The following is a 26,475-nucleotide window of genomic DNA, read 5'->3' as shown; positions in this document are numbered from 1 at the left end:
ATACAGGTGGTTATAACCTGCAGGATGTGGGGGGCGGGGAACCAAAGCCTTGTTGCCAGAGGAGCACAGGCCCCCCCCCCCCATTTCATACTGTTTGAACTTACTAGCGCAGCTGGTTTTGTGGTGGGGATTTTCCACCACATGGAGCGGGTGGGACAACAGAAAGGTTCTAAGGGAAGGTTGAGGGCTGGGGTTTGGACATGGGCTTTGCCTCGGGCAACAGTGTACTGTCGAAGGGGGGTGTTTCCTGAACATCACTGGGTTTCTGGGTTTCTAGCCTTCCTGAACCCAGAGTAGAATGAAAGCAGGACTTGCTCAAGATGGTTTCTGTCCAGCCCCAAAGGTGAGAGGCCGCCCAGCACCGGGAGACAAGAGCTTGCAGCAGCGAAGGTTGCTTTGGGCAATGTCCCTCTGGGTGGAAGACAGCTCTGAACCCTTCCTTCTGGCCAAAGGGCCTGGACAGGAAGATCTATACCCCAGGGATGCCACCAGGAAAGGTGACTCCTTCTTCGGGTGGCAGTTAGTGCTCAGGCAAGGATCATAGGAACTCTCAGAGCACTGTTCTTGTGTTTTAGCCGCCAGCCCCCGGGGTATTTTAGCACCGTGGCTAGGCTCTTCCTCTATAAGCAAGGTCCAATTGCCATCTCCATAAATGAGGGCTGGTTTCATCCAGGCTTCAGCATCTACGTCTGAGAAGTGGGATCCATACAGATATACATATATTGGGCTGTTGAGAATGTTAAATTCTACCAATCACCTAAAACGACGGGAGCCAGCTGTCATGTAGAGGCAACCAAAGAGGTTTGGCTTTGGTTTGGTTTGGTTCGGTTTCAGCCCCAGGATTTACATCTTCACGACAGCCCAGAAACTACTCTTTTCATCTACAGCATTCATTCGTACCCCTTTTTACTAAGTCTTGAGAATGAATAAATTCTGAAAATAGCTTTATTTAGATCCTTATGTTCATTTCTGTGTGGGCCAACCAGGCTCTATTGTGCTCAGTACCTACCTAAACACTGTCGATTACTGAGAACCTGCTGGGCCCACGCTATCTTCATTTTCACCTCCAGACAAGGAAAGGGTGAATTGGACAAGGCTTGGCATGCCCAAGATTGAGCCTAGGGGCGTGGGTGAAGGCTCCATGCACAGGCTTGGGTCCTACCTCTCCAGGGCAAGCTCTGCCCCTTCAGCATGAGGTTTGCCCTACTCCTGTCCGGCTAGAATCGTGACCCAGAGCTGCATGACCAGAGAGAGGGAGCCTGAGATGGGCTGTGCACCCCTACTGTGCTCCACTGAACTTACCACTTGAGTTTGGGTGGCAAAGTACGTCCCTAATATTCTCCTTCTAGTCCCTTCTTAGTCTCTCGGGATCCTCCCTCCAGGCGTGGGACATGAGGGTACGGAGCAGTGGCTGCAAGTCTCAGACAGTCTAGGTCTGTCCTCAGATCATTGCCAGAACTGTCCTGTGGGGGGTCCCCGGCCCGCCTCCGGCCCACGTGGCCCGCCCGGCCTCCTAGGCTCCGGCCCCGCCCCGCCCCGGGGAGCCGTCCCCACCGTCATCGCCACGGCTCTGTGCTCTAGCCTAGCAGTGCTGAGCCAGCGGGACGAGGAGGTGAAAGCTGCCGGCACTTAGAGTTGCTGTGACCCTCCCGTCACCTGCTGCGCCCACCAGAGTAGTGTCCCACGGCCACCGTGGGGGCGCGCTGGGTGGACAGTGCTGTCTCCTGCCTCTGCCAGCCAGCGCTCCAGCCAGGGACCCCAACTTGGGTCCCCTGATAGCTACTGGGAGAAAGTTCCCGGAGCCACTTCCGGGAGGGAGGCGCCACCTGTCTGGGGCGCGCCCTGTCGCTGGAATTCTCCAGGTCAGTGTCTCTGACCACTTGGCAGGGACCAGCCAGGATCCTTAGGCCGGAGACCGCGTCTTTTAAACTGCGGAGTGGACGGATGGAGAGCCGGCTGAGGACTTAAGGTGATCCGGAATGCCTTGTAGTCACAAGCTAGTGAGCATTTTCTGAGGGTGAAAACGGATAGAGCCGAGTTTGAAACCGGCTCCTTGGGGCTTTGAGTGGTGGAGGGTGGCCCATGGCTCTAGCAGCCATCTCATCCTGGCTGGAAGGTTGCAGGAACAGAGCGGCTTGTTCCTAAAGGACTTGGCTTGCTCTAGTTTATTGCTTGAACCAGGCTTGCTTCCAGAACGTAGCAAGGATGTGAATAGCAGTTATCCGGAATGCACCGGTGGAAACTGGAAGCATTGCTTGCACTACCTAGGTGTACACCTTGCTCCCTAGAGAATGGAAGAGGATTTTGCTGTGGTTGTCTTAGCTGTTTTACAGTTAGGTTGCAGATCTGTGCTGCCATGTCCTCATCTGAAAGAGAGGGGTGATACAAGCACAAAGCTTTAAAGGCTTCATGAGGTTATGTGCCCACCGTACTGACTGGTGAATTCTCTCTTGTTATCGCTGACATCAGTGTCGTGGGTGGGCTCCCATCTTCAGCTTACCAGTAAGGTGACCTGCAGGTCTGTACCTCTTCTGCTTGGCATCTGACCTTACCTACCCAGCACCACAGTGCTCTGTACAGATTAGAAAATTTGGCTTTGCAAGAATGCTTCTTTGTAGTTAACTAGTTAACCAGCTTGTGCAAAGTGTATCTGAGAATGTGGCATTAGGTACGACCTTTGTCAAGGATATCGCTGGGCAAAGGGTCTTGGAAGCTATGGTGTGTGTGCCTTTGGGACTCAGCGTGGATGAGGTTTCACTTGAATTCCTCCTAGCGTTGGGGCCCTTACCAGCTGACATCAGTGTCTAAGCGTTGGGTCTATTTAAGGGACTAGGGGTCTGTTCTTGTCTGGCTTTCAACCGTCCTTTCATCTGAAGCAGAAGGAACGTCCTCCAGCCTCATTGGGGCTTTCCTGGGCTGCACCTGTTTAGTTTCTCTCTTGAGCTTCGCAAATGGGAGTGCTGAACCTAGGTCCTGGGATACTCTTGAAACTGACACGTACTCCAAGAGGCTTGTGTGCCACAGAAGAAGTGGATTCTGAACCACCTGTGGATAATGATGGCTCCTCACCCTCCCTAGGATAGACCTACAGTTTTAGGGAGTGGAGATGCTACACGTGTGCTGCTCTGTGTGTTTGTTCAGGATGAGAGAAAGCCTGGCCAGACGACTGACTGTCTAGGCAAAGGTGATGGCAGGTCCTGGCTTAGGGATCATATGCGTTTGTGGAGCCTGTAAGATGGGGTGCAGCTAATGGAAATCTGAGTTTGGGGTGTCTGAGCCTCCCAAATGCTAATATTCCAAGTGTGGGCCACTGATCCTCTTTGAGAGCCTTTAAAAGTAGTAGCACTGAAATCCTTTGACTGCAGGGAACTTATGACCTTCTGACATAGCTGGTTCCATTGATAAAAGTTGTGGGGACAGAGTCAGAATCTCCATACTCCTCTGATGAGGTCAAGATGTGGCCTCCAGACTCTTTGTCCTTCCTGTCTACTTCCTGGATGTCCTTCTATCCATATCTGTCCAAGACAGCTGTCTGCATTTCTTGTTATCCCTGAGGCTCTTGTGCCAGAACCCAGGACACCACTGAGTTGTGTGTAAGCAGAGGGAAGCAAAGCAAAGAGGTTGAGGCTGAAGGTTCAGGACTTCAAGGCCAGCCTGTCTCCAGAAACCAGGGGGCTGGGGAAAGCAGGGGGCATAATCTAGAAGCTCTCAAGGCCAAGTTCTGTATTGCTCAGGCCCCTAATACTGTGTTGAGGTGGAGGTGGGGAGCTTTGGGGTTTTGTTTGTTTGTTTGGTTTGTTGTCTAGCTTTGTATTTCTGTTCTTTCACTGATCTTTTCTGAATTATCCTTTGGTCAATTTATTCATTGTGGTCTTTGCTGTACTTATTGAAAACTTTGGATCCGTTTTCTTAAGTTTTTCTGCAAATATTCTCTGATTTGTATTATCTGGTATCTATAATTGTGGTGGGGGCCAAATGAAGTAACTGTATGTAGTTCTGATTCATTGAGGTTTCTTCTTGGGAGACACACACAGACACAGACAGACAGACAGACAGACACACACACACACACACACACACACACACACACACACGGAGAGGGAGAGGACTGGGAAGTAGTATTTTGTTTCTTTTGAAACAAAGTCTTGATACATAGCCAGGCTGGCCTTGAACTGTCCATCCTCCTGGCTCAGCCTCCAGTGTGCTAGGATAATAAGTATGTATCAGTAAACCCTGCCAAAGACAGTTCTTATGGTTTTTGAGACAGGGTTTCTCTGTATAGCCTTGGCTGTTCTAGATTTACTTTGTAGACCAGGCTGGCCTCAAACTCACAGCTATTTGTCTGCCTCTGCCTCCTGAGTGCTGGGATTAAAGCCGTGTGTTACCATGCCCATTTTTTAAAAAAGATTTATTAATTATGTATACATTGTTTTGCCTGTATGTATGCCTGTGTGTCAGAAGAGAGCACCCGTTCTCACTGTAGTGAGCCACCATGTGGTTGCTGGGAATTGAACTCAGGACCTCTGGAAGAGCAACCAGTGCTCTTAACCTCTGAGCCATCTCTCCAGCCCCATGTTTTCTTTATTTGAGATAGATCTCTGTGGCATAGAGTAGCCGGGAGGTCACTGTGTGCTCAGGCTGGTCTTGACTTTGTGGTAATCCTCCCAGATTCTAGGATTACAAGCATAAGTTATGGCCTGCCAGAGGTTGTTGTGTTTACACAGGGACTTGAACCGGGTGGCTCAGCTTATTGATTCTTTCACTCAAGCACGGCTATGGAAGATTGGGCATGCATGAAGCTTCAGGTTTAATCCCAGGAAACACACACACACACACACACACACACACACACACACACACACACACACACACACACACGCCCTTTGGAGGAAGGGAGACTGTATACTAGACCCTGTCTGTCTTGGTGCTGAGTTCCAGAGCATGGGCAGTGTTCTTCCCATTGGAGTTGGCAGCCCAGTGGTGGGGGGGATGAAGACGTAGAGTTGATAAACCAGAGAGTGACAGTGACATGGAAATGACAGTAGGGAGGGGTCCCCAGTAGTGGCATGGAGGAGGAGAATGCCTCTCTGAGAAGAGGCACGTGAGTAGAAGCCTAGATGTGTGAGCCTGCGGATATATGGGCAAAGACTATGCACGTGAGGCCCAAGGATGGCCTTTCTTCCCCTTCCCTCCCTCCTTTCTCTTTTAAAGGCGGGATCTTAAGTAGCCCAGGCTAGCCTCCAACTCCCCATGTAGCTGAATATGACCTTGCACTTCTGATCTTTTGCTTCTGCCTTCTAAGTGCTGGGGTTACAGGTGTCGACGACCTCACCTAGTTTATATGATTGAGCCCACGGCTTTGTGCATGTTAGGCAAGCACCCTACCCACCGAGCCACATTGCCAGCCAGCTTGGCATCCTCTGGTTGGCTAGAGGAGGGCAAGAGAATGACTCAGTGTGAGAAGAGGCTCCTTCCCTCATCCTAGCCAACGGCGTTGGGCACTTTGATGTTGCATGGGAAGGCTAGCACCTTCTTTTACCAAAGACTGTCAGCTCTGTGGCCCTGTAAGAGAGCTGGAAGGCAGCAGGGTCCTCCTGGTGACGTCAGGGGAGAAGCTGGTTCTAAAGATCTCCTCCAGCCTCACTTCAGTGCATAGACCACTGCCTCTGGCTGGACAGCTGGCACTGGTATAATGCCAGCACATAGGGGAAGAGTCATGGGATGTGGGAGATGCCTGGGCCTCTGGGCAGCCATAGGACACAGGGCTTGAGGAGCCAGCGCCTTCATTTTCCAAGCGTCTCCCTGGCAAAGGTAGATGTGCTGCCAAATCAAAGCCAGCATGCCCACAGAAAGATAGGCTGGTGCACGTGGCCAGCACTGGGGAAGGACAGAGGAGGTTCACAGCCTCTGAGGGTCATGCATCCTTCACACCTGCTGCCTGAAGTTACCCTCAGGATGTCCCAGGAGAGCCTTGCTGAGGTGACAGAAACCTCAGACACAGCTTCCTCCTAGCCATTGTTCCTGCTGTCCGGAGTCCTTGCCCATTCTTCTTTTTTTTTTTAATACATTTTTTTTATTAATTTATTCATATTACATCTCAGTTGTTAGCCCATCCCATGTATCCTCCCATTCCTCCCTTCCTCCAACTTCCCCCCTACTCCCCTCCCCTCCCCTAAGTCTGTGTCTGAGGGGGACCTCCTCCCCCTGAATATGCTCATACGGTATCAAGTCTCTCCTTGGTGACCTATTATCTTTCCTCTGAGTGCCGCCAGGCATCTCCATCCAAGGGACATGTTCAAATATGGGGCACCAGAGTTTGTGTGAAAGTTAGATCTCCTTCTCCACTCAACAGAGAATTTTTTTTTGGTTTTTCAAGACACGGATTTTCTCAGTGTAGCCCTGGCTGTCCTAGACTTGATTTGTAGGCCAGTTTGGCCTCTCGACTTTACAGAGATCCTTCTGCCTCTGCCTTCCAGAGTGCTGGGATTAAAGGTGTGTGCCACCACGCCCAGCCCTTGCCCGTTCTTCTATTTCACTCAGCTTCCAGAATGCCCACACTGCCCTGCCTCATGGCTGCCTCCTTTGGCCGTATTCTTATTATGTACAACTAAAAGTTGCAGAGCAGAGCGGGTGTGATGCTGCTTACTCATGATCTCATCGCGAGGGAGGTGGAGATAGGGGGGTCAGGAGTTCAAGGTCATCCTTGGCTACAGATTGAGTTTGAGTTTGAGGCTATCCTGGGTTAGGTAACACCCAGTAACAAACATGTAAACAGTGTAGAATAAAACATGAGAGTCCTCTTTTTCCTCGTATCAGTGCTTCCAGAGGAAATGTGCGCATTATGTTTATATGTGGGTGGGTGTACGTGTGAGCATCATTTGTGTGTGTGTGTGTGTGTGTGTGTGTGTGTGTGTGTGTGTGTCCATGTGCCATTGTATGTGTGTAGAGAGCAAAGGACAACTTGTGGAATAGGTCCTCTCCTTTTACCTTGTGGGTCTAGGGGATTGGACTCGGGTCATCAGGCTTGGTAGCAGGTGCCTTTACTTGCTAAGCCATCTTTAAAAGCTATCATACTGCAATCACTTACTTAGATGCATGATTCAGCAGCTAATTTGCTTCCAGTTAGCTATGTCTGAGAGTGCTTTCTCTATCCACATTTACATAAATGCATATGGGCATATGTTTAATTTCTCTTGAATATCTATGTGACCATTGAATTGTCTTTTTTTGGAGGGGGTGGCAGAGACTTCCGTGTCCCACCAATTTCATCCCTTTGCATATGAGTATCAGGAGACTGAGACGGGACAACCCCAAGAGTCTGTGGTCATCCAGGGCTGCATAGCAAGAATCTGCTATGCAGCTTTGTAGTAAGTTTTAGGTCTGAAAGTGTGACTCCTCGTACTTTGTCTATTTTTTGACTTGTTACTCTGTGCCTCCTGGGAGTTTTAGGATCAGCTTGTTGTATTTGTTAAAAAAAAAAAAAAAGGCAGCTGAGTTAAAAAAATTTTTTTAAAAAATTTATTTGTGTGTGTGTGTGTCAGTGTCTCTGTGAACTTATGTCATATGTGTGTAGATGCCCAAAGAAGCCGGAAGAAGGCCTTAGATCTCCTGGAGGTAGAAATGGGCTATTGTGAGGTGCCTGATGTAGGTGCTGGGCATAGGAAGGGAGGAACAAGCACCTTTGAATTGCTGAAACATCTTTGGAGCACAGCTGAGATTTCAATAGGAGTCCTGTGGACAGTATAGGCAGCTTGGGGAGTTTTGGCAGTTAACAACATATAGTGTGGAACCTGGAGTGTTTCTCTCTGGGAGTGTCACTCACTCAGCTTCTTCAGTCACCAACTCTGGGGGAGAAACACTCAGTGGCCGGCCTTTCAGGCTTTCCTGAAAATCCAGGCAAGTTTACTGTCTCTTCCTTGTTGAATACAATGACCCAATGTAGTTAGTGCCAAGGCTGCAGACCTTGCACAAGGTGTCTCACTGCTGAGTTGGTGAGAGGCGAGGTCTGCAGCAGTCCTGTGGACTGTAGGGGCCGGGTAGTCTTATATGGCCCCTCCCCTCAGAGAAGGGGTGAGGGCTGGGGTCCCTGCACCCCTGCAGAAACAAGCCAGAAGTGAGACTTGGACAGACTTTATCAGTGGGTAAGTAGGATTTCAATGGAGGAAAGCAGCTTTTATGCTTTCTGATTTGAAGAATGAAATAAAAATAATAAAAGAATAATAGTGTCACACATACTGAACATTTAGCTTATACTCCTGAGTGTACTGATGTGTTCCAGATGTGTTCTGGCACAAATCAGATTTTATTCTTAAGGGATTAAAAAATAAGTGGCTACATTCCCATCACTGGGAAGAAGCCCCTTTCCCCTTTTGAGGGGGGAGGAAACTTTGTTTTCCAAATTTAAGTAACAGTTTTGGAAACTACATTTGAAACTTTGAGTTTACCAGGGAGCTATAGCGAGGTGCTGTCATTTTAAACAAAAGCATCGCCTACGTGTGCTGTGTGTGGTTTCAGGTAGTTAGCATTGTTTTCAAAAGGGCAATTAAAAAATGCTAACGGGCCGAGATTTTCACTTGTTTCTGGAGGGAGATAGTCAGGTACAATAGAAACCGTTTTTGAGATCTTCAAAAATCTCAGCTCTTTTGGTTTAGCAGTTTCCCTTCACTGAAGCTGTTACAACAGGCTCTTCAGAGAGATTTTATTTCCACCCTTCAGGGAGGGGGTGAGTGTACACGGAAACTTAGGGGAAAAACACAGTGATACAATCCAGCCCCCAAACAAGGAAGCATGCGACAGAGCTGAGGTTTGGTGCCATAACGCTTGCCCAGTCTAGAAGGTTCAGCTAAATGACCTCGGGTAACCTCTCTCTATGGCACATCTCCCGTGGGGTGGGGAGGACAATTTCTCCTCTAGCATGACTTTAATTTTTACAAAGGCCCTTTGCAGCCTTTGCAAACTCTAGTGATTTTTCTCAACAAATCACTTGCATTTGGTATGTTCTTGGCCAGTGTTATGAGTCAAAAGATATTTAAGTGACCACCCAAGTTCTTTTGAGGTGAGAGAGCTGGCAAGTGCACGGAGGGAGATGCCTGGTTCTGCAGCATCAATGCAAATGGCCGTGGCTTTATCCCGTGGCCCTCACAAATGCCAGGAAAGAAAGTTAGCCCAGTGTCTTTTAGAATCAAGTGTCAAAGCTGTGGCAACCATCTCTTACAACATTTACTAGGTGGTGGAATGAGATAGCTTGTCACATTTTTTTTTTTTTACACTATGGCCTGTCTTAAGAAATCAATCTAGACTATACATACACATGTCTGCCTAAAGCAAAAGTTCAGTGAAGCTATACTCATGCTCCACAGTCTCGCACTGTGATTCTTTTCTGTGCTGGTCCTGATTGTTGTATAACTTTTAAGTTGTGGTTGTTGATTTGTTTCACAAATGAATTAGAATGTAGTCTTTGAAAAGCACCATGCCAAGCAGTGCACTGTTACAGGTGTTCGCATTTAGTCCTCACGCCAAGTGCATGGAGCTAGAACTCCTATTTCACAGGTGGGGAAACTGAGGCACAGAGATGTACCATGTTTTTTTTTGGGGGGGTGTCATACTGCCACTGAGAAGAGAAGCTAGGGTTTTTGTTTTCCTTTTTAGCTTTTTGAGACAATGTTTTGCTCTGTAGCTCAGACTGGCCTTGAATTTGCACTGGCTGTAACTCAGCCTTGTGACTGCTGGCCTTGGAGGCCTGTGTCCCAACACTTTCTGAGCTTGAATTTGAACCCAGAAAGCCAGAGTCCTATTAGAGGTTCATAGCATGCCCAAAGCAGACCCTTGAGGTCTGAGCCCCAGAATCAGGAAAAACAAAAAAAGTTCATGGTTTGAATCTATGTTGTATATCTACCTCTGCCTGATGAATTACTGTGTATTTGGGAAAGTAGTCATAACTAGGAATTGCTAGGAAATTCCTCTCAGTCATCCATCTAAGATTGTATGCAAACAACAAATACACACACCATGAAGATCTGAACAAAACAAAAGCAGACAGTATTTTTCTGGGTTGCCTTTATTTGTGGGCTTTTTATTTTGTCCATCTGATGACTTGAAATTTCATGCAAGTTCTGGTCCTTAGAGATGGTTCTGATAGAAATCACATGTTTTGAGAATCTATTAGTATCCAGAGAGAAAAGAATTAGTGGGGTGCATAAGTCTTTCAGCTATCTATTGAGAGATTTACTATAAGGAATTGCTTATGTGATTGTGGAGACCCTGTGAGAGCAAAGTTTGCAGGGTGGCCAACAGGCTAGAGAGCCAAGGAAGGACTGAAGTCACAATCTGGCAGAGTCCCCTCTTGTTTGGGTTGATCAGTCAGTTTTTTTCTTTTCTTTTCTTTCTTTCTTTCTTTCTTTCTTTCTTTCTTTCTTTCTTTCTTTCTTTCTTTTTTTCCCCCTGAGATAGGGTTTCTCTGTGTATCACTGGCTGTCCTGGAATTCTTTTTGTAGACCGGGCTGGCCTCCTTAGTGCTGGGATTAAAGGCGTGCACCACCACACCTGTCAAGGCTTTTAACTGGTTGAGTGAGGCCATCCCATACTTTGGAAAACAAATCCGCTTTATAATAGACCTCTGTTTTACAGAAGCATGGTCACTTGATTTAGACAAACTGATACTTAGCAACCAACCATCTCAGAGAGTAAAGTAAGATGCTACTTGAAGTTTTTCAGAAGGACACAAGGCAGTAGGTAGAAGCAGGGGCGTGATAGTCACAGATCAGAGAATGTCTGAGACACACCTTCCTCTTCCTTGACCAATTGCAACGCCCACCCCCTTTTGACATCTCATGTAGTCCAGATGACCTTGAACTTTCTATGTAGCTGAGGATGACCTTGAACTCCTGATCTTCCTCTTGCCACCACATCCTAAGTACAGGGATCAGAGGCAGAGAGCACCACCGTCTGATTCCTGGCCCCTCATGCCGTTATGGACACACACTGTATAAGGATACTTCATAAAGACACTCCATGCATTTCCCTATGTGTGACCATGGCCCCCTGGGATTGTAGTGAAGCTAAGCAATCCCGATTTCTGAGTGATGGTGCGGTCATCAGAAAGTCGTAGCCTCACACATCGTGTCGATGCTGCTGCTGATTTGAACCATGCTCTGCTCCCAGGTTGTAGAAAAGGTTTTATGCAGCATCTCCGTGGGCTGCTTGAAAAACCTGAGATGGACAATAACAGCATCACTACCGCATTGTTTATTCTCTGTATTCTTTTAATATGTGTGATATGTGTATGTGCATATTGTGGTGCCTATGTAGAGGTCAGAGAATAAATGTGAGGAGTCACTTCTCTCCTAAATTGTCAGTCTTGCATGAGAAGCACTTTACTTGCTGAATGATCTCATTGACCCATGTATTTTTTTATTTTTTATTTTTTTACTGTTATTTTAGATTTTTTTAAAAGGGGGTTAGCTATGTATGTATGGTGGCACAGCCATGTAGTCCCAGTTACTGAAGAAGCTGAAGCAGGGAGATTGAGCCCAGGATTTCAGAGCACAAACGCTGTGACTATCTGAGGCATCCAGATGGGAATTTAGCCTTTAAGAGTCAAATTCTGGAAACCCTGGGGCATCTCTGTAGCCCCGGCACTCAGGAGGCTGAGATAGGAGAATCTTGAGTTAGCTTGGCCCACATTGTGATACTCAAAATCCAAGCTCTGGGGTGTAGCTCAGTGGTAGAGCACTTGCCCAGTCTTTGCGAGGCCCAGAATTAGATCCCTAGAACCATTCAAAGAAAACAAGAAAAGCAGAACCCTCTTCTCACCTCATTTCTCCTTTCATTTTTTTCCAGGTTCTTTTCCACTTAGTCCTACTTTTTGTCTTCTGTTATCTTTATTTATTTATTTATTTTTTAAAAAACTGACTTTTTTTTTTGGAGACAAGGTTTCTCTATGTAGCCTTGGCTGTCCTCAAACTCAGAAATCCACCTACCTCTGCCTCCTGAGTTCTGGGACTAAAGGATTATTTCCACCATTCCCTAACCCCTTCAATTCCTCCCATGTCTTCCCAACCCCTTCTCTACTTCGTAACTGCTTCTTTAATTATTATTATTACATACACACATGTATTTGTAAATATAACCCTCTGAATCCATTTAGTGTCGCTCATTTGTATGCTTTTAGGGCTAGCCATTTGGGGGTTTTATGACCTATCAGGGAGCTTGTTTTCTGGAGAAGATTGGTTTCTACTCTCTCAACAGTTGTTTGTTACTTGTAGCTCTTCATCTAGGAGTGAGACCTTGTGAGATTTCCCCCATCTTTGTTGACATGTCATTTGGTGGTGCACCTTTGCAGGACCTTGTTATGGTGACCATGGTTTTGTTTTGTTTTTTTGTTTTGTTGATGTTGTTGTTTGTTTGGTTTGGTTTCTCTGTGTAGCCTTGGCTGTTCTGGACTCGATTTGTAGACCAGACTGGCCTCGAACTGACAGTGATATGCCTGCCTCTGTCTCCCAAGTGCTGGGATTAAAGGCATGTGCCACCACCGCCCAAGGTGATCACATTGCTATGACTTCAAGGGTGCATCTCTCTGTCATATACAGAAGACACTCTCTCAGCAGACAATCCGGTCCTCTGGCTCTCATGTTATCTTTGCCCCGTCTCCCATTATGTTCCCCGAGCTTTAGATGTAAGGGTTATGTTGTAGATGTGTCAAGTGGGGATGGTTGCCTTATAGTCAGTTGTTCTCTGCATTTTGACCAATTGTGGACTTCTGTGATGGTCTCTGTTTGCAGCAAAAAGAAGGGTCTTTGGTGAGGAGTGAGAGCTTCACTCACCTGTGGATATAAGAAAAGGTGTTTACAGTGCAGTTGGGAATTATACTGGTTTAGGAAAGTGGCAGTAGTAGGTTCTCTTCTAGGGTCTATGACCTCACCAGCCATACATAGTTGGGTAGGTATACAGTGTTGGGTTTGAATTCCCTCCTGTTGAGTAGTCATTGAATCCAGCTAGGTAGCTGTTGGTTACTCCTTAGATATAAGGGCCACTATTGCATTCTTGAGGATGTCTTGTCATGCTGCCAGTTGTTGCTGTTCATAGGCTTTAAAGCTGGATAGGACTTTTAGTTGCATCTCTCCTTTGGCATCTTGCATCCTTTGGATGCCATGAGAGCTAGTCCTCCAATGAGGGAGGAACATTCTGCGTCACTTCTAGCTATTTCTCCATCTTCACCTTATTTTTTGAGATAGTCTCGTATTGAACTTAGAGGTCACCAATTGGTCTGAACTGGCTAGGCAGTAAGCCACGGAGCTCTGCCTATCCCTGTCACCTTCGCTAGCACTGGAATTATAGGTGCACACCACAATGCCTGGCTTTTACCTGAGCACTAGGGATCCAAACTCAGGTCTTCGTGCTTGCACAGCACATCCTTACGGGAGCCATTTCCCAAGCCCCTTCATCTTAGCTCTTTTTAAATGTACAGTTCAGTAGTGTTAAATATGTTCACACTGTTGCATACATTTTCATCATGGGAGGTAGAAACTATTTACTAGTGGTGATACCCACCTCGTCAAGCCTCTGGGGTCTCTTCATCTCTATGGATTGCAGTCCTCTAGGTGTTTCCATGTAAGGGTCCTCCTGACTTGGGCCATTTAGCAGCGTGCTTTGGAGATTCATCTACATAGCAGCCAGTATCAGAATTGCCTTTCTTCTCAGGATGTGGGACATTCTATCAGAGGTATGTGCCATGGACCTGTTATTTATTCATCTGTTGGGGTATACCCAGATTGTTCCATCTTTTGATTACAGTGGGTAGAACTGCCATCCCATTATCCTTTGGACTCATCAGTTTCATCAGCCCAAGCCTCCATGTTCCCTACCCAAGGGCCCCTTGCCAAGGGTGCTAGTGACTAGCATTGTACATCCCAGTGGGTTGTTCTCTGGTACCATCTGGTCCAGCCACCAGCACTGTTTGGTGTGGCTGGTCACATTCTCTTCTTGTCCTTTCTTTCTTTCTTTCTTTCTTTCTTTCTTTCTTTCTTTCTTTCTTTCTTTTTTTGAGATAGGGTTTCTCTGCGTAGCCGTGGCTGTCCTGAACTGGCTTTATAGACCAGGCTGGCCTCGAACTCACAGAGATCCACCTCACTCTGCCTCCCGAGTTCTGGGATTAAAGGCGTGAGCCACCACGCCAGGCCACATTCTCTTCTTGAAGCCCTTTCTTCCTCATCTCCAGGATCCTTTTCTTTCCTCGTTCTCTGCCCTCAGTGACCAAGAACTCCATTCTCTGGGTGCTCAGGCCTGAAACTCTAAGTGTTACTTTGACTCTCAGCTCTTTCACATTCACACTTACCAGGAGATCCCATTTGCCTCTACTTTCAGATATACCGAGACTGTGGCTGCTGCTCACCGCCTCTGCTCTTCCACCACCTCCTACAGACCATTCACCTCAACTAGTCACTGCTGGTCTCTCTACTGGTCTCCCAGACTTCGCCCTTACCTATTTACCAGCTGGTTCTCTACTCACAGCCTAAGGAATCTTTCCAAAGACTTGGGAGGTCTCCACTCAGAACTTTCCAGTAGCTCTCACATGCCAAAGCCCCAACATGGCCCCCAACTCATGTGATCCGGCTGTGTTTCCTCTTCAGTTAGTATCTTAGTTTGCTCTTCTCCCTCTTCCTGCCACAGCAGCCTCAATGCAGCTCCTCAGGTGGACACTCAGGGCCTTTGCATTTGTGGTTCCTCTCTTCAGAAATACTCTTCCCCTATGTATGATGACTGAAGAGAGCTGGAGGTAGTGAGGGATGGAGCGCGGGTTCTGAGAGGTCCAGTTGAGGCTCACGTGGTTGGAGTAGGTCAGAAAGGGAAAAGAAAACTAAGAGAGGAATGGAGAGAATTAGATGAGCTGATAACTGTCCTTATAGCAGGTAAGACACAGGGGGGAAAAGAGTTCACTGAGCACTAGCTGTTATTTTTCTTCTGGTGCCAGAATCCTGAAAGCATGGCAGAAGTTGCGTATAGACTTTCCATAGGGTCAGTCCAGCAAGCCCACTTATAGGCTTTCACCCAGAAGAGTTCCGGGAGGTGTGTGCACACTCATGTTCACATCAGCACAATCACAGTACCATCAGCCACGGTATAGCAGCAGTCTAAGAGACCGTGCTTGGATAAATGAGCAACGTTTGGTATTGATTTACAATGAAACATTAACCAGTCTTCAAGAAGAAGGAGATTCTGACACCTGCTACAAATGGATGAGTCCTGAGGACATGGTGCTGAGTGCAATAAGCCAAGCAGAAAAGGACAGAGAGTGTGTGATTCTACTTATGAAGTGCCAGAAACAGAGTAGTGGAGGTTACCAGGGACTGTGGGAGCTGAGGCGTGTGTGTGTGTGTGTGTGTGTGTGTGTGTGTGTGTGTGTGTGTGTATGTGTGTGTGTGTGTGTGCAAGGGAGGGGGGGAATAGGCACAGAGTTTCTGTCTGGGATGATGAAAATGGCTGGAAATGGATGGAGATCGTGGCTGTGCAACACGGAGTTTGCTTGACGCTGATGAATTGTATACTTACCAATGGCTCCAGTATGTGGTGGTTTGAGTGAGCATGGCCCTCATAGGCTCATGTTTGACTGCTTGGTCCCCAGTTTGTGGAACTGTTTGGGAAGGATTAAGAGGTGTGGCCTTGTTGGAGGAGGTGTGTCACTGGGGGTTGGGCTTTGAGATTTCGGTCATTCCCGGTTTGCTTTCTCTGCCTCATGATTGTGGTTCAAGATGTGAGCTCTCAGCTGTCCCTGCTGCTATGCCTTTACTCTACTATTATGGATTCTAGCTTTCTGGAGCTGTAAGCCCATTTGAAGACACAGTGGCAAATTTTGCCACAATAAAAGTCAAGCCTAAGGCAGAGCATGGTGGCGCATGCCTTTAAACCTAGCACTCAGGAGGAAGAGGCTGGCAGATCGCTGTGAGTTTGAGGCCAGCCTAGTCTACAAAGTGGGTCTATGACAGCCAAGGCTACACAGAGAAACCCTGTCTCAAAAAACAAACAAACAAACAAACAAACAAAAATCAAGCCTAAGGAGAATTGATGTTCTTGGAGTTGTCTTGTTTTTCCCCCTTTATAGATTGTAAGTAAATGATTTTCGAGCGCACAGTGAAAATGCACACACACTTTCAGAAGTGTGCAGAAAAGAATTGGTGATAATGACGATGATAATAGTGGTAGTGATGGTAATGGTAGTGGTTGTAATGGTGATGATCATGGTGATGGTGGAGATGGTGGTAGCGGTGGTGGTAATGGTTGCGATTGTGGTGATGGGTGACAGTGGAAGTAAGGGTGATGTTAACCCACCACACCCCAAGACTCCTCTGCATCTGGTGCTGCAGTGGGATCTTGAGCTGTAGGGCAGTGCCCCATCAGGGAGTCAGTGCTGGGGGAAGGGGATGATGTCCTCTTGTTTCCTTAATGACTCTGGGCAGGGCAACTGGACTGGGTCAGATGGGTGCAGCCCAGGACTGGAGTCCACGTGAGTCACAGCTCACCTCCTGTGGAACAAAGGGATACAGCAGGGAGGGGCAGTGTGATGACTCAGAGGCCACTGCTATTTCCTCCAGTCGTGGAGTGGAGAAATTCACCCCACTTTCAGAGCAGGCTGTCCCTCCAGATTGGAGCCTCCATCAGGAGTTGTTTTGGTCACAGAAATAGCTGCACTTGAATTACTAGAACAGTGGTTCTCAATCTGTAGGTTGTAACCCCTTTGGGGGGGGTCACTTGAGACCATTGGAAAACATAAGTATTTACATTATAATTCATACCAGTGGCAAAATTACAGTTATGAAGTAGAAACAAAAAATAAGATTAAGACCGCAGCACGAGGAACTGTATTAAGTGGTCACAACATTAGGAAGGTTGAAAACCGCTGTTCTAGAGCCTTTGCTGTCCGGCCTGAGGCTCTTCTAGTGTGCTGCCTTTCTGGCAGCTTATGGGAACCTCAGCAGTCTCTCCTCCCCAGAACAGGAAATTGTTTTCTGTGGGGTGGAGCAACTTGCCTCAGGCCATACAGGTGACAGAACCACATCTTACTGATACCAACTCAAGAGCCTGGACTTGTCACTGTGCACACACATGGGAGGGGAGACACTCCAAAATGTGACTTAGCTCTAGGTCACAGGCGTACAGAGAAGATGTGAACATGTGTCCTCTCACTGTGAAAAGGGCTACAAATTGCAAATGGTAATATTTCACAGTGAAGAAGACATTCTTGGACTTGGTTTTGGCATTCCAGGTCATTTTCACACTTATATGTACCAAATGTTGCTTACTGCCTTCCACCTTGGGGTATCACAGATAGGGACACTTTATGTAAGTCGGTAATGCATTGCAGAAGGGCCACGTTCCTTTGAACAGTTGCCATGGCTGTGAAGACATAGACATAAAATAAGTGCAGTGTAGTTTACCACAGAGCATGACCCGAACTTCCAAGGCACTCTTTGTTTTCTGTGTGTAAAAGGCCACCTTGATTTATGAGAAGAAACCCCCTCTTCCAGGATTTTTATTTGAAAGAAATTATGGAAAATGTGTAACCTTTCTTTGCACACATTGCTTTCTTGATGAATGTGACCATGATACCAGGCCTCAAGAGTTAAAGTGCCATAAGTATGGAGCAAAGGAAGTTTTTTTTTTAGTCAACAGTCTTAATCTTATCCCCTGCAATTTTATCCAAGTTGCTTGCCTGGTAGTAAAAAACCCGACTGATCCGTTTATATGGTCCTTCCTGAATACTTCCCTCTCTTTATATTAATAAGAAAATATATTAATAATAAAATTAGTGAGAACTCCAAGCACTCACTGTGTGTTTACGGTAGAATTCATTCATATCACTCAGCCCACACATGTTGTGATATGATCCGCACATATGTACTGAGTGATATGACAGCAGGAATCTGCTCCAGTGGGCGGAAGAAGTAATGAGATTTGGAATGAAGACTAACAAAACTGCTCAGTGGGGAGAGATGTCTGCTGCCAAGTCGGAGGATCTGAGTTCAATTTCTGGGACCCACATGGTGATAGAAAAGAACTGACCCCTGAAAGTTGTCCTCTGACACACACACACACACACACACACACACACACACACACACACACACTAAAGATGTAAATTTAAAAACAGAAATTAGTCGTTCACTGAAGCTGTATGATCTTCTGTACATAAGCTATATTATAGTCTCCTGATTTTTGTGTATTTGAAAAACTATATTTAAAAATATCACTTACTGAAGGCAAGGTCATGTGTTAGCTGGGGAAGCATTGGTGGCCATCGCTGGCTCAGATTCGGCCTTCTGGAGTCAGTAGCCGCATTCAGAAAACAGATATGAATCACGTAGTCACATGAGTGCAAGTGCAATGTGAAAAGTCCTAGGTGGGGGAACCAGTGTCTGTAGTGTAGACCCTTCTAGCCAGGACTGCAACAGGGAGTAAGGAGAGCATCACCTGGGCAGGTGGGATGAGGCCCTGCTTAAGTCAAGGACTGCAGAGGAAAACAGGGGCCGTGGGGATGTGAGCATGTTGACTCCTGCAGTTACGGCTAGACGTAATTTTGGTCCCCTAGCCAGGTTGAACCTATGGTGTGATGGAAGGGCCTCCTCAAGGGTGACTGTTGCCTACAGTCTCATAGGGAACATTTGTGGTGCATGGTGTGGAATCTGAGTTTTAGCAGCAGCCCCCAGTGCCTTCTGATTTTGCTTTTGCTTAGGGGGAAAAATGTTCTACTTTTTCTTACCTCCACTGGGAAATCCCTTTACTCTGTGACATGTCTTCTGGACTCATGGAACTTCCAAACATGCCCCTCTCCTTTCAGAGCTTCGGTGTGACAGAATGTCCCGTCCCTTAACTTCTTAAGGCCAGCTCCTTCTCATGCTCAGTGTCAGGCCCCAGTGTAGCCCAGGCTGGCCTCAGACTTGTGACAGTCCTCTGCCTGTCCCTCCTGAGTGATGGGAGTCTATGTATCACCCACCATACTTGGCATCTTCCTCTGCTTTTTACTGGTCCATTCTGTAGGTTGTGAGCATGGTGACTCAGGGCTTCGTGTTTGCTTTTCTGTGCCCCTTCTCCTAATTCTCCACCCAGAGGGCACATAGGTCATTCGGTAGTCAGGAGCCATCTTGTTTTGCCTGGTGCATATTCCTGCCCCATTACTGGGCATTTCCCCCTTGATTTTTGCATCTTAATGGGATATTGACCCAGATACAGTTATCAAAATGAATTTATGGGAAGTGGTGAAAACTTTATATAAAATATGAACGCTTTATATGTAGTTTGTGTTGCAAAATTCTCTTCACAGGCATGTGTGTATCTGAAGTCCGTTGGGTTAAGGGACGAGTTGGAGTCAGATGCCTCCAGATGGTTCAGATAAGGGTCTAGGTTGTGGGAGAAACTGTGTGGTCAGGGGCCTGAGGTGGGGCGGGGTGACACAGAGGTTGGCCTTTCTGTATATATGGTTTGTGATCATGGCTGACAGAACTTTACCCAAAAAGTATAACTCAGCTACTCCTATGTCATGTTATACACAAAAAACACTGAGATGAGCCGGGCGTGGTGGCGCACACCTTTAATCCCAGCACTTGGGAGGCAGAGGCAGGCGGATCGCTGTGAGTTCGAGGCCAGCCTGGACTACAAAGTGAGTCCAGGGCAGTCAAGGCTACACAGAGAAACCCTGTCTCGAAAAACCAAAAAACAAACAAACAAACAAACAAAAACAAAAACAAAAAAACCCCCACCAAGATGGCTAAAGTTTTATTCTAGTCATGTTTCTGTTGCTGTGATAAGAATACCCTGACCAAAAGTAACTTAGAAGGGAATAGATTTATGCAGGTTTTCTATTCCAAGTTACATTCCATTACTGTTGGGAAGTTAAGGCAGGAACCAAACAATCATGTTCACAGTTGAAGGAGAGTAAACATGTGGAACCCTGCTTGATTCTTACCTTACTCTCGTACAGTTTAGAGTTCAGCCTAGGGAATAGTGTCGCCCATAGTGGGCTGGATCTTCCTTCATCAGTTAATCATGAAGATAGTCTCCCACAGACCTGCCTATGGTCAAATTGATCTAGGTAATTCCTGACTAAGTCACTCTTCCCAGGCAGTTCTGGGTTGTCAGGTTGACAGTTAAAACTAACTAGCACAAGTTCTAAGTATGAAAGGCAAATGTGTGAAGCTTTGGAAGATCATGGAGAATATTGGTGTGGAATTTGAGGGGGCACAGATTGCTTTTCCTTTCTTTCATGAGTTCTGGGGGATTGAACCCAGGGCCTTGCAGTGTTAAGAGCACACTCTTAAACTAACCCTCATCCACGGCCCCACAGAGATACCTTATACAATATACAAAAGGCACTACCATAAAAGAGAAAGGTATAAATGAGAATTCATTAAAGTCAGGAACTTCACCTGGCATAGTGGTGCACGCCTGTAATCCCAGCATTCAGGGAGGCAGAGGCAGGTGGATCTCCGTGAGTTCGAGGCCAGCCTGGTCTACAAAGTGAGTCCAGGACAGCCAGGACTACACAGAGAAACCCTGTCTCGAAAAGTTAGGAACTTGAGAGCTTGGGAATGTAGGTTGGTGGAAAAACACGTGCTTTGCCCTCGTGAATTCCATCTCTAGCACCAAATGAAAACAAACAAGACCTTTTCATTAAAAAGACAGCAGTAATGCCGGCTCCATCACTTAGCTGGTTAAAGTGTCTGTTTGGTAAAAGACAACAGTAAGAGTAAAAGGGTAAGTGGTAGTCTGGGAAGAGATTTGAAATGAACACACTGAACAAAGAATTCATACCCAGAATAGATAAAGGACTGCTGTGAATGGATAAGAAGTATGGCCAATACGTTTAAACTTAATAAAAAATAAATAAAAAGACTGGAGTAAGTATTATCACCAAAGGGGGATATCCAAGTAATCAATAAACATGTAAAGAGCCTTGTCCTCAGTGGCCACCAGATGGTCTCACCACAGTGGGCGGCACCGAATAGCCACCTTGGAATGCCCAACTTGACACACATGCACACCAAGGTGCAGCTCAGACATGCAGCGAGAGGGAATGGAAGACAGTTAAGAGCACTTTGGAAAATCATTCTGAAAACATCTTCCCAAGTGGAGCATATGGCTGCCCCTGCAGCAGCAGCTCCTCTTCTAGCTATGAACCTAAGAGAAATAAGCATACAGCAGAATCACAAGGCTTTCAAGCCTGTGCTCACAGCAGTTTTATTAATAACTAATCCCACACTAGGCAGTGGTCATCCATGCCTTTAATTCCAGCACTTGGGAGGCAGAGGCAGGTGGGTCTCTGAGTTTGAGGCCAGTCTGGTCTACAGAGTAAGTTCTAGAACAGCCAGGGCTTACACAGAGAATACCCTGTCTTGAAAACAAACAAAGATAATTGACCCCAAATATAAACAGTCCAAATGCCTACCCACAGCTGCCTGGGTAGACAGAATATGGCATAATATAGAGTGAAATACACTCAGCGATGAGAAAGAAGGAATTACTACAGCCGAGACAAAACTTGTGACAGAGCGCTGAGTGCTAGAAGCTAGGGGCAGAGTCACATTTCAACAAAAGCAAAGCAACACTAACCATGCTAACAAGTAAGCATGACATTAGTTTGGTTACTTTGGGCATGCCATTATTCTGGATGAACATAGGCTGATAATGCTTCATATTTTGATTTGTGGATGTGTATGCATGAGGAGGCCAGGGGTTGATATTGAGTATCTTTCTCAATCTCTCTCTATCTTTATTATTTTTGAGATGAGGGCTCTCTCTGGCTGATCCTAGAGCGTAATTACTGATTCAGATAGACCTGCTGATCAGCACACTCCGGGGACTCTCTTGTTCCCACCTCTTCAGTGCTGGGATTACAAGTGCATACCACCATGGTTGTCTTTTCTATGTGGGCTCTCAGGGATGGGAGCTTAGAGCCTCATACTTAAGGGAAACCCTTTATCGACTGAGCCATCTCTGTAGCCCTTATATTGATTTGATTGATAATTATCAATATCAATGTAATCATATAAGAGTGCTATCAAGCCAGGCAGTGGTGGCACATGCCTTTAATCCCAGCACTTGGGAGGGAGAGACAAGTGGGTTGTTGTGAGTTGGAGGCCAGCCTGGCCTACAAAAGTGAGTCCAGGACTAAACAGAGAAACTCTGTCTTCGAAAAAACCAAAAACAACAAAAAAAGAGTGCTATCAAGTTGCACACTTAAAAATTGTGGCATGTTGCAAGCCACTTTATTGTTGTGTGCATTGGTAATGTCTTTGGAGGAGGGCAAGGCAGGCTGGAGAGAAGGTGGCTTCCTGTCATGGTACCTGTCCCTACCCTGGGGGCAGGCATCAGAAATTGCTTCTGAGTGTCCGGACCTGCCTACCCTCACCACCTTGTTTTTGTGTCCTGTACTATGTGAGCACTGACTGCTACGGGTCCCTGTCAGGATCTTACCTGGAAATGGGGAGGAGGGAAGTGTTTCTCAGTTTTTGTACGTGTTCATAGGGGTGCTTCCAGAGTTTATTCTCCTTAGGTTTCCATGGTGACCTAACCTAGCTGGGGTGGGAATTGCCGAGTGGTCAGCTTTATACAAAGCCAGGGGTGGACAGCAGAGGTGGTGGTGGTAGGTGCCTCCTTACCTGACTCTTACACCCTACACCTGTTAAGTAGATGGACCAGGGCAGCCCTGTCAATCTTCTGGGACAGGTGGAGTAGACCCTAGTGCCAGGCACAGTATTTGTACTTTTGTGGTCACTGGCTGTGTGCTCAGATGCTCTTGGTGGGGGTTGTTCTGACAGGAAAGGGACGCATGCCTTCTGGCCTATGTGCCACCTGCTACAGGTTAGGAGTCATGGATCAGAAGGCTTCATCATTTATGTATGTGTGTGACCTGCTATATTCCACAGAAGTTCTAATCCACCTTTTCTAGAAAAGGTGATGCTCTGTAGGGATTAAGAGGATAGACCCTAGAGCCAGAGTGTCTGGGTTCTCAAGCCTGGCATGTGACTCAAGGATTGGAGTGCGAACAATGAGGAAAGGAGGCCACAGAATAAGCGGCCATCTACTGCCTCGCAGGGGCCCATCTACTGCCTGGCGGCATAGGGGCAGGCTTGCCTCAGTTTCTCACTCGGATAACAGAGGATGCATGTGGATGACATGAGGACCGTGATAGCTGACACTTCATTGCTCTGTCGGTTCAGTGGGATGATTGTCCTGATGCTCTTGAAGACTGCCTTTGGTTGCCATGGAGATGGTGAAGGGTGCTAATGCTTGGAGACACAGGACTAGTGAAGAGAACCGGGCCTGATAGGCCCAGTAAGCATGTGTGGGAGGATCTGATCACCCTCTGTAGGGCACAGCAAATGTTCATGGGCATCTTAATTATGCTGTTATTTAGTTTTTCCCATAGTTATAAACCCAGGGGAAAAAATGTATTTTAAAAAGTGTGTTTTAAAGCCGGGCAGTGGTAGCACATGCCTTTAATCCCAGCACTCGGGAGGCAGAGGCAGGCAGATTGCTGTAAGTTTGGGGCCAGCCTCGTCTACAAAAGCCAGTCCAGGACAGCCAAGTCTACACAGAGAAACCTTGACTTGAAAAAAAAAAAAAAACAGGCAGGGCTGGAAGGAAGCCGTTGCGCGTGCTGTTGACCCGACAAGAGCAAAGCTGCAGGAAGATGGACAGTGAGATACAACGGGACGGAAGGATCTTGGATTTGATTGATGACGCTTAGTGGGAAGACAAGCTGCCATATGAGGACGTTTTGATTCCACTGAGTGAGCTTCCGGAGCCTGAGCAGGACAACTGGGTTTGGGGGGGGGCGGGGGAGAGGCACCCCAGAGTCTGTGAAAGAACAGGAGATGAAGTGGACGGACCTGGCCCTACAGTGCCTCCACGAGAATGTCCCACCCGCTGGAAACTGATGCTGGCCTTCCTTCCCATGGATGGAGTTCTCAAAACCATGTAGATAAAACATGTCCCGAATCCAGATCTTTAGTAATAAATCACCACTCAAGAAACAAACAAACAAACAAACAATGTGTTTGAAAGTTAGATCTTTGTGAGTTTGAGGCCAGCCTGGTTTACAAAGCTAGTCTAGAACAGCCAAGGCTACACAAAACCCTGTCTAGAAAAATTAAAAAAAATTTTTTTTCACTTGAAGACCCAACCTGACCTGAGCTAATAGATAATTCATGTATGTGGCAGAAATGGTCTTGGCCACAGCAGTATTTACAAAACTGAATATGCCCTGATGGGGTTTCGTAGGGCATACACTATACTTCACGTTACCTTTCCAAAATACAATCAATGGGTTATGAGTTCCAAAATGTTTCCAACTTAAAGGGATGAGGAGACTGTGGATCTGTCTGGGCAGACAGAGTGGTGTTGCTGGAGCATGGGGCTCAGCAGGTAAAGACAGAAAGAGCCAAGTGATTGGCATCTGAGTTCAAATCCCATTTCCAGCCCTTGTTGACATCGGCACGTCATCAGCTCTCGGTAGGGCCATCTTACCAGCAGCCAAGGAGCTGTGTGTGGCTGGTGTCAGGTCTGTAAAGTTTGCCCTCCCTCAAGCTGTGAGGCCACCCTTGCTTCTTGAGACTTGGACTTGCCTTTTAAGGCCATCAGCTTCCCAGCCCTCTTGTCAGGATGCCGAGGTCCTCAGAACTAAAATTCTAGGCAGCAGAGCCCAGCCACCTCTACTTCTGAGCAGTTCCCCTGGTGAGCCTAGCTGCTCATAACTGTGTACATTGGCTGAGGGCAGGAGGCTCTGGCTTCCCACCCAGGGTTGGATGGACCAACTATTGTGCACCCTTAGGTCTCCCACACATAAATCCAGCAAGCTACCTCCATTCCTGGGAGGAGTAACCCAGGCTAGACCGATCAGATTGAAAAGGTCCCAGCTGCTGCTGCTAAGCACATGTCTCTGGTTAGGTGAATCTATATCCTGTCATGAAGGCTCTGAAGCTGATTCTGACATCCTGGGACTGTCATGGTAATACAGGGCTCTTATCCTCAAGCCACATGCTCTGGCATGTCACACGATGCTGGGTGAGGTCGGGTTCCTTGGTGCCAGGTCACCAGGTGAGACTTTTCATGTGGTGGCAGAAATGGAAAGGCCTGGGTTGTCCTGATCTCTTGTGTCTCTCTCCTATCACCAGTAATAACATGAGGAAGGTATGTGTAACCAGACTTTTGGTAATTTTATAGGGTTCTTTTTCCTACCACTCTCTCCACCCCAATTCCTTCCGGCCTTCTTACCCAACACTAGGTAGAAGAGAAAGATGGATAGAGAGGAAAGGGGGCATAGATCTCTTTAGACTACTTCTTGCTAATTAGGACCATCGAGTTCCTTGGGGCAAGTCCAATCCTCTTCATTAGGATATTTCCAACCAGCAGCAAGAGCAGCAGCAGGAACCAGCAGCAGCTTCTAGAGCCGCTGCCGCTGCCCGCTGCCCGCTGCCCGCTGCCCACCCCCCCACTCCCCCACCCCCCACCCCCGCTCTTCCCCCCTCCGGCCTCTAATGTTATATGCCCTCTGATGCGTTCCCAGAATTCCAAGCATCAACTAACTTCAGCTGGCAAGCTCACACTCCTGCTAGAGCACGAGACAAATCACAGTTAACTGCTGCGGTCAGTCTGAGGCAGCCCTGTATCCCCACATCTGGGGCTGAAACAGAAACATTCCCAGCATAACTGGGTTTCTAAAGAAACCAAAGTTCTCACCACAAGTTTTTCACAGCTGGCCCTCCAACCCCAAGTTTGCTTTAAGTCTGGGGTCTTCTTCTCCCTGCCAGTCTCCTGGGAGGACAGCTCTTCCCATGCCTCAGCCCTAAGTCTGTCTCTTCCCATCTTAGCAGAGCAGAGCATGGGCCTCAAGTGTCACAGGCTTTGCCTCCAGAAGCACCTGTTATTTCCGTTGCCTGCCTTTTGTTGGCTACAAAGGAATGACTATAACCCCCATGGAAAGGTCCTGCGAGCTTTCCGTAGGTTCTGTGGTGTTGCATATCTGTGCATACCTGCTAAGTGAGGAGAGCCCATCATGGTGGGAGAGATCATACCTGCTTCCCCCTCCCCCCACCCCGCAGCTGTGTCTCCTAGTAGCAGGAGAAGGCAATTGACGCAACATGGCTGAGGCTGGACTTGGCTGGCAGAACTCCACCGTGCCCTTCCTTCCCTGTTATTATTTCTGTGAGTTGTATCTTTTGGGATCTGGAATTCTGAAGGGTGTGTCACGAAGCTGATCCAAATCTGGGAGCCTAGAGTCAGGGGAGACAGGAGAGCTTGTAGAGCATGGACGGGGAGGCAGGAAGGGCTTCTGGGAAGAGCCGGAGGCCTGTGTATACCTCCAGCAGCCTAGCAGTAAGGGGTTGAAGTACTCGAAGGTACGTGGAGGGCTGTTCACTGACTGGCTGGGATTTTCAGCCCTCTGAGCTCTCCCTGCTTGTACAGTCTTGCCTTCTGGGTGGGTCT

General features: G+C 47.3%; 1 protein-coding gene and 1 pseudogene across 2 annotated transcripts in view; both read left to right on the top strand.

The window, feature by feature from the left end:
- The first annotated feature begins 1,568 nt into the window (after positions 1–1,568).
- Positions 1,569–26,475, top strand: part of ARHGEF3 (Rho guanine nucleotide exchange factor 3) — a 274,736-nt gene continuing 249,829 nt past the window's right edge. The window contains exon 1 of the mRNA XM_084794850.1: positions 1,569–1,969. The gene's annotated coding sequence lies outside the window, so the exon portion shown is untranslated. The remainder of the gene's footprint in view (positions 1,970–26,475) is intronic.
- Positions 23,628–23,977, top strand: LOC311606071 (anaphase-promoting complex subunit 13-like; annotated as a pseudogene). The gene has a single exon. The product of its transcript is annotated as an anaphase-promoting complex subunit 13-like (transcript).

Source organism: Acomys minous, assembly GCF_964271855.1.
Source record: "Acomys minous genome assembly, chromosome: 9".
Lineage (NCBI taxonomy): Eukaryota > Metazoa > Chordata > Mammalia > Rodentia > Muridae > Acomys > Acomys minous.
This window is presented reverse-complemented; position numbering and strand designations above follow the sequence as displayed.